The sequence below is a fragment of the Helianthus annuus genome, chromosome 9 (genome assembly GCF_002127325.2).
Source record: "Helianthus annuus cultivar XRQ/B chromosome 9, HanXRQr2.0-SUNRISE, whole genome shotgun sequence".
Taxonomy (NCBI): Eukaryota; Viridiplantae; Streptophyta; class Magnoliopsida; order Asterales; family Asteraceae; genus Helianthus; species Helianthus annuus.
The window spans coordinates 52,789,538-52,796,992 of NC_035441.2; the positions used below are offsets into that span (position 1 = coordinate 52,789,538).

The window sequence follows — 7,455 nt, forward strand, 5'->3', positions numbered from 1 at the left end:
GATGTGATCTCCTCAGTAGGCGATGGCCCTTCCGCGGGACCCACGGTACGGTTCCGTAAGGTGATGAGATGAACTTCCGCCTTTGGGTTTGTTTCGGTATTACTTGGTAACGCGCCTTGTGGTCTCTCAGAGAAATTTCGGGCTAGTTGATTTATTTGTTTTTCGATATTTTGTATACTAGCTTGTTGATTTCTAAAATTTGATTCTAATTGTAGAAATCTATCCGAGTTTTTCTTTTCAGTGTCGAAGATAAGGTGAGATATAGTATCTTCAAGCCTTTCTCGTCCACCTTGTTGTTGAGGGAAATTTTGTGACTCATTTCTTGGTTGTTGAAAGTTTATTCGTTGATTTTGTGGGTTACTACTATTGTCGCGTTCTCTCCAACCAAGGTTAGGGTGGTTTCGCCATCCTTGGTTGTAGGTGCCCGTTGGAGGACCCGACGGCCTAGGTCTATTATCAATGTAGTTTACTGATTCTGTTTGATCATCTGTTTCTTTCATACAACTCCAATTTTCATGTGGCCCACCACACCCTTCACAAGCCATAACCGAGACTGTTTTTGTCATCTCTAGTTTTTTAATTTTAGAAGAAAGGGCCTCGATTTGGGCTTGTAAAGAGGTTCTTTCATCAACCTTATGGGCGCCCGGGGCAATAGATTTATTGCCTCGAGGAGTGTGCCATTGGAAATTGGTTTGAGCAATTTCCTCAAGTTGATTATATATTTCATGCGGGCGGCGATTACCTAAAAGTCCCCCGGAGCTAGAGTCAAGTGTTTGTCTTGTGTGTGGCAACAACCCATTATAGAAAGTGGATACTTGTTGCCATGTTGCAAGACCGTGATGAGGACACTTTCGCAATAGCTCCTTGAACCTTTCCCAAGTTTCATATAAGGATTCCCCATCCTCTTGTGAATAAGTATTAATTTCAGTCATTAATTTAGCCGTTTTAGCGGGAGGGAAATACTTATATAGAAATTTTTGGGCTAGTTCATCCCAGGTGTTTACCGATCCAGCTGGGAGGGCGTTAAGCCAAGCCTTTGCTCGGTCTTTTAGTGAAAAAGGAAACATTCGGAGGCGGATGGCGTCATTTGATGCTCTATTGATCCGAAAGGTATCACATATTTCTAAGAAATTAGTAATATGTAGATGGGGATCCTCGTCCGCAAGCCCATGGAAGGTTGCAAAGTTTTGAAGCATCTGTATCAAATGCGGTCGAAGTTCGAAGTTATTGGCTTCAACATTCGGTGCATTAATAGCGGCGCCGAGATTACCTACGGTGGGTCGTAGATAATCCATGAGAGTACGTTGGTCTGCCATTGGAAGTGGGTTCCCTGAAACCTTCTCTTGGTTTTTAGCTTTTAGTCTTTTTCTGAGAAAGCGTTCGGGTTCTTCTAGAGGTTCTTTTATGTCTTCATTAGAACTGGAGCTCATACACTACGTAGGGGTGGCGTCTGGTTCCAAGTCCTGCAACAAAAACAGAAAAGAATGTTGGTCAGAAGGTTCACCACGGCCCCGTACTCAGTGAACACGGTCCGTGGTCGGAGTTACAGTGATTGTTTTCCGGATCCCAGTTACTGGAGAGTTGGACACGGCCCCGTGTTGCACCGACACGGCCCCGTGGTCAGCCTTCTGTAACTCGGAAAACTAAAAACTACCAGTAACACTGCTGGGCACGGCCCGTGTCCGACCAGGCACGACCCGTGCTGAGCTCTACAGAAGCTGAAAAACTAGAAAAATCCTAAAAAAAATAAAAAGAAAATAAAAAAATGATTAGGCCGTTGATTCCTAACTTTCTTAAAATCCTTGTGTCCCCGGCAACGGCGCCAAAAACTTGATGCGTGCTAGTGTATATATGTTTTAGGTATATATTTTAAGCCTTTTTTACACTTTTTAGCCAAGTTTTAAATTTATAAAACACGATATTTACTAACACTACACACACATATGGGCAAGTGCACCCATCGTGGACGTAGTATAGTGTTGGTAAGATACCGAGGTCGTCCAAGGACACAAGAGCTTTTAGTACCGGTTTATCCTCAACGTCTAATCAAATCAAAATGTTAGAAAAGATTTTTTAAAACTAAGAAAATAAAACTAACTAAATGCTGAAAAATAAAAATAAAAATAAAAACAGATAGACAAGATGAATCACTTGGATCCGACTCGTGTATAGTGTAACCTTTGATTATTTTCGAACTTTTGCACTTGTTTAAGAGATTATCTTAGTTATTGTAGTAGGCCCCTCTTTTGAAGGTGACGTTACCCTCAACCCAGTAGTTTGAGTCAGCAAGGATACAATCCTAAAGGGTCGGATTATTGAAAGATAATTAATTAGGTTATTAATGCAAATTATGGTAGGCCCCTCTTTTGAAGGTGACGTTACCCTCGACTAAGTAGTCTGATTCAACAGGGATACAGTCTTAAATAGCCGGGTTATAGTATTAATAGTAGTTTAACTTATGAGGGTGTCAAAGAGTTTGGATCCCCGCCATCCAATACCTTTGGGTATTGAAGGAGATCCTACTAAATTTGACCCAGGTCCCTTGCAGGACCTCTAAACGCTGAACAAGGGCAAGACTCTTACCAAACCGTTCCCTTAACCCCCGACCAGGTAGTCAACATACCTCCATATAGACCGTGGAGATATGAATGGTGAAAATCTTTTATTTTATATAGACAGTAAAATAATGTCAAGACACCACGGACAAACGATAAGGAAGAATCACCTTCAACATAAGAAACTAGTTATTAAAGTCATTAATACAAAACCAAATAAAAAGTGCAAAAGATTAAAAATAAAAAGTATTACACTAGACACTTGTCTTCACCAAGTGATGTAAGAGACTTAGGCAAACATGGCCTTTGATTGTCAGGAACTCTTACGATCAATCTTGGATCCCGAGACGACTCACACACTCTATGATGGACAATGGATGATGGTGGTGGATGATGGTGTTATGGTGGTGGTGGATGGTGGGTGAAGTGTGAGAGAGGTGGTGTGCCAAGGGATGAGTTGAAATGGCTTCAAGCACTCCTATTTATAGGCTGAATAGAACCCTGGGCACGGCCCCGTGCCCGCTGAGCACGGCCCCGTGTCCGTCTGACACTCTCTCTCTTCATTAATTGTAATTTGCAATTACAATAAATGCGCCTGCTGTACTCTGACCACGCCCCCGTGTCCACTGGGCACGACCCCATGGTGGGCAATAGAAGCTTCTATTAGTTTGTCTTTTCTGCTGCTTCTTGGGCACGGCCCCGTGCTCGCTGAGCACGGGGCGTGTTCAGTCTTCTGTCTTCTTTGCTTTGCTTGGGAAGATGCTGTCGAGGGGTCGGGCAATCCACTTTTGTCCCTTTTCTTGTATTTATGTTAGATTTTGCTGTCTTTTTGCTTCTTTTGTTAATTTGAGCTCATTTAATCCTGAAAATACAAAAGGAAGACAAAAGCATACTTTTTCCAACATTAGTACTAAAAAAGGGTTAGTTTTATGCCACAATTGATATAATTTATATATTGCATTTTGCGCATATCACAATCCATGAATGTTTTGAACGTACATACAGGTGGAATGTTCTGGTTTTGGTTCGCAGGTTGACCTAAAACAAAAAGGAAGTATGATGCACGAATGAGAGTCGAGTAGGATAACTAAGAATCATGCCTGTCTGGTATGTATCGTACCAGCTTGCTGAGCTGCCAATGCCTCAGCCACACGCGTGTTAATCAGATCTGTCAACTCTGTCTAAGTCATCACAATGTTGCCACGTCCACCGCCGTGGCCACCTCCACATCCACCGTTACGTCCGCCACACTCGCTCATGATTCTATATAAGAAGAGTGAAAAAGATAAGGATCGCGATTGAGTAGGAGTTACTCATCACTATGACTTCTATAGGTTAAGGAACTCTACTATCATACCGGATAATGGAACAGAACCTCCTTTACACTTGCTAAGTCTCACCGGGACTCACATGCAACCCACATTATTATTATTTGTGCACACATAATGATAATGCAGTTTGCATATTTATCTCAATTCCTCTTAACTCATGCTAAAAGGATCCCCATATTCGAGTAACAAAACGAAGGATACCACAGAACTAGGAGTCACGAAAGTCTAAGGGTAGCATCACACTATCAAGCATCACAACATAAATAAGCAGCACATGTAGTCATATCATAGAGTCAAGTAGGTAGTTTCATGCAATGCCATGAGTGTGTGTATACTAGGTAAGTAATGCATAAAGTAAACAAAAGACGAACCTTGCAATCTGGAGCTGAGTGTCATGGTCGTCTTCGGTACTGTTTGGTTATAGTCTGATTTTATGAAAACGTTTTAAAACCTAGTTCACTATAACCAGTGGCTCTGATACCAAACTGTCACACCACCTAAAAAATACCACAAGCGGAAACCCCCGCGAGGCGTGTGATGTACCAGGATCTAGCCACTAATCACATTGAACCATAAGTAAAAATAGAACTTTCCATTAAACGAGAATAGTATAATTCAAACATTGGTTTTGAAAATCAAACATGTTCAGCGGAAGCATAATAGATTTTTCAATAAGTTTAACATAAATGTTTAGAAACAATTCAACTTCAAAGGTGTATCCAGTTGCCACGACCCATGACCACTCCAGCTTCCCAGACAGCAAGTCCCATGTCAGTGTACCTAATGGCCTGCAAGCATGCAGAAAAAGTGTATCAGCAAAAAGCTTGTGAGTTCAGAGTTTTGTTATACGATTGTTACCAAGTATTGTTTTAAGTCATGTTGATAATAACTCGATACGGCAAGACGGCTACTGTTTGCCCTTCCCCAATGCTCTATCAAACATTGGTCATGAGGTTAAGGTCATTAGTTCACGCCTGTCCTATCCAGGTACGTCATGAGGGTGCCAAACCTAATAGTTCTATCAACTAATAACCTCATTGCCCTACAAGCAACTAGTTTGGTAGTAAGATGGGACTTGAGTGATAGAAAATGAGTGTATTATCCAACAATAACATTTACTGAAAACTGCCTCATATCCCCTACAAGGATATGGATTTGTAAAGTATTCCCCTATAGGGATGAAATGGTTATTTGTTTATTTGGCTGTTTTTTTGTCCCCACCGGACGCATGCTTGTAAAGAGAGTAGTGAACTCACCTTTGGTTTGCTCGGTAAGACTAGTTACTTGTTTACAGTTGGTCAACCCAGTCCTAACATGGTTATGAATCATAATCAGATCCGCATTCGTTCAAATCACGTATTTAACAGGTTGCATACATCAGTACATAGTAGGTATTCGGGTCACATAAGGGTTCACGTCACAAGTTCATGTTTCAACAAAGCATCCAACTGTTCTTTAGCATTCATCATCTAAACCATACAATTACCTATACAACATGTCACCCCATTACTTCTGTGTAACTAACACAAGTATGAAATCCAAGTAAGTGTGCGATTAGGTTCCTTTTGTGCGACTAATAACAATGCAGGCCCATTAGTTGGGGAGCGGCCCAATGAAGTGTGCGAGTAGGCCTTGTCTGTGCGACAAGGTCTTAAGTGTGCGACCCGCCTCAACTTGTGCGACCAAGTTTCGGCTCATGGCCCAACATGGCTGGCCCAGTTGTGGAGTGTGTGATCCGTAAATGAGAGTTTGTGCGGCCCAAATAGTTTAAAGGCCCATTACATGGGTGTGCGACTTTCGTAGGAGTGTGCGACTAGCTCTAAGTGTGCGAGTTTAGTTGTGTTTTGGCCGTAATTTTTGGAAAGCAGTTACACACTTTGACTTGCAAACCAATTCCAACAGTTTCCATATTACATTAATTTGTATGAACGCTAGATCTATATTTGAACATTACGGCACATATCAACATCCAAAGCAGTTCAATGAGCATATTTTTCAATGATCTATATATTTCTTGATCATCAAACCATAAATTAACACCACTGCCATCATTCGAATCGGTTTTATGGGTTCATCAACACATAAATGTTACAGAATTCATAGCTATCATATCAATGAATCTTGTCAAAACTCTATAATGTATCGCCCTAAATCCTTGACTTGATTATCATGATTAACTTTCTAGATTACATTACTCATTAATTATCATAAGCAATTCAACAGAAACTTGTTATCATGCCACGCTAACTATTAGTCATCATTCATGCGACCCTATATATCTAGTAGGGAACCATGTTCCAAATCAGTTTAATGCTAAAGTTCTAGATCACACGTTGATCACACATACCAGTATCAATCAATGAGCAACATTAAATAACCACATGATCATTCGCAACATTTTCTATTGCTCATTAACAAGCAAACTACGGAGAAAACACTAACCGGATTCAATCGTAAAACGATGAGAACTTCAAGAGAGAGTGGGGCCTGTCGTCGACTTCAAAGAAGGGTGAGATGGATTAGGGTTTGATGTTAAGTTTTATGTTTTATGTTTTATGAATATGGGGAGTTACACACAAATCATATGCGTATTTTGTGAGGGTGGGCCGAACCCAGCTCTCGGGCTTCATTTGGGCCGAACCCAGCTCTCGGGCTTCATTTGGACCGTGCACCACAACAAAGGGGTCTGCGACCGAGTGTGAGGTGTGCGATCCGGGAACCATGTGCAACTAAACTTAATACAATAATACATACAAAATTATAATATTCTTATAATGCAAAACTCATGGCCATTCACATTTAATCAAACACTCTTAATTACTCAAACAGCGTACATGTAAATTACATCAGAGCACCACGCATGAAAGGAACCAGTACCAAGAAAGACTCTCGAATTACGAATTGTCATAGACCTCCTTCAATACCCACTGGTATTGGATGGCGGGGGTGCGAATAGCTTGAACCCCTCATATGTAAACTACTATTAATACATTAAACCGGCTTCTTGGGATTGTATCCTTGGGGACTCAAACCACTTAGCCGAGGGTAACGTCACCTTCAAAAGAGGGGCCTACCACTTTTCGCATTAATAACTTAATTAATTATCTTTCAATATTCCGACCCTTTGGGATTGTATCCCTGCTGACTCAATCCACTGGGTTGAGGGTAACGTCACCTTCAAAAGAGTGGCCTACTACTATAACTAAGATAATCTCTTAAAAAGTCCGAAAGTGCGAAAATCATCAAAGGATACATTAAAGGCGACTCAGATCCAAGTGATTCATCTTGCCTATTTGTTTTTATTTTATTTTATTTCTGCATTTTTAGTTTTTGTTTTCATATCTTAAAACTTTTTCTCAAAAAAATTAGATTGATTAGAAGTTGAGGACACGGCGAGTCAGATCCAAGTGATTCATCTTGCCTATTTGTTTTTATTTTATTTTATTTCTGCTTTTTTAGTTTTTGTTTTCATATCTTAAAACTTTTTCTCAAAAAAATTAGATTGATTAGACGTTGAGGATAAACCGGTACTAAAAGCTCTTGTGTCCTTGGACGACCTCGGTATCTTA

General features: G+C 40.6%; 1 non-coding gene across 1 annotated transcript; it reads left to right on the forward strand.

The window, feature by feature from the left end:
- The first annotated feature begins 831 nt into the window (after window positions 1-831).
- Window positions 832-938, forward strand: LOC118482307. Its single transcript, XR_004868350.1, has one exon. It is a non-coding gene; the product is annotated as a small nucleolar RNA R71 (small nucleolar RNA).
- Window positions 939-7,455: the final 6,517 nt, after the last annotated feature.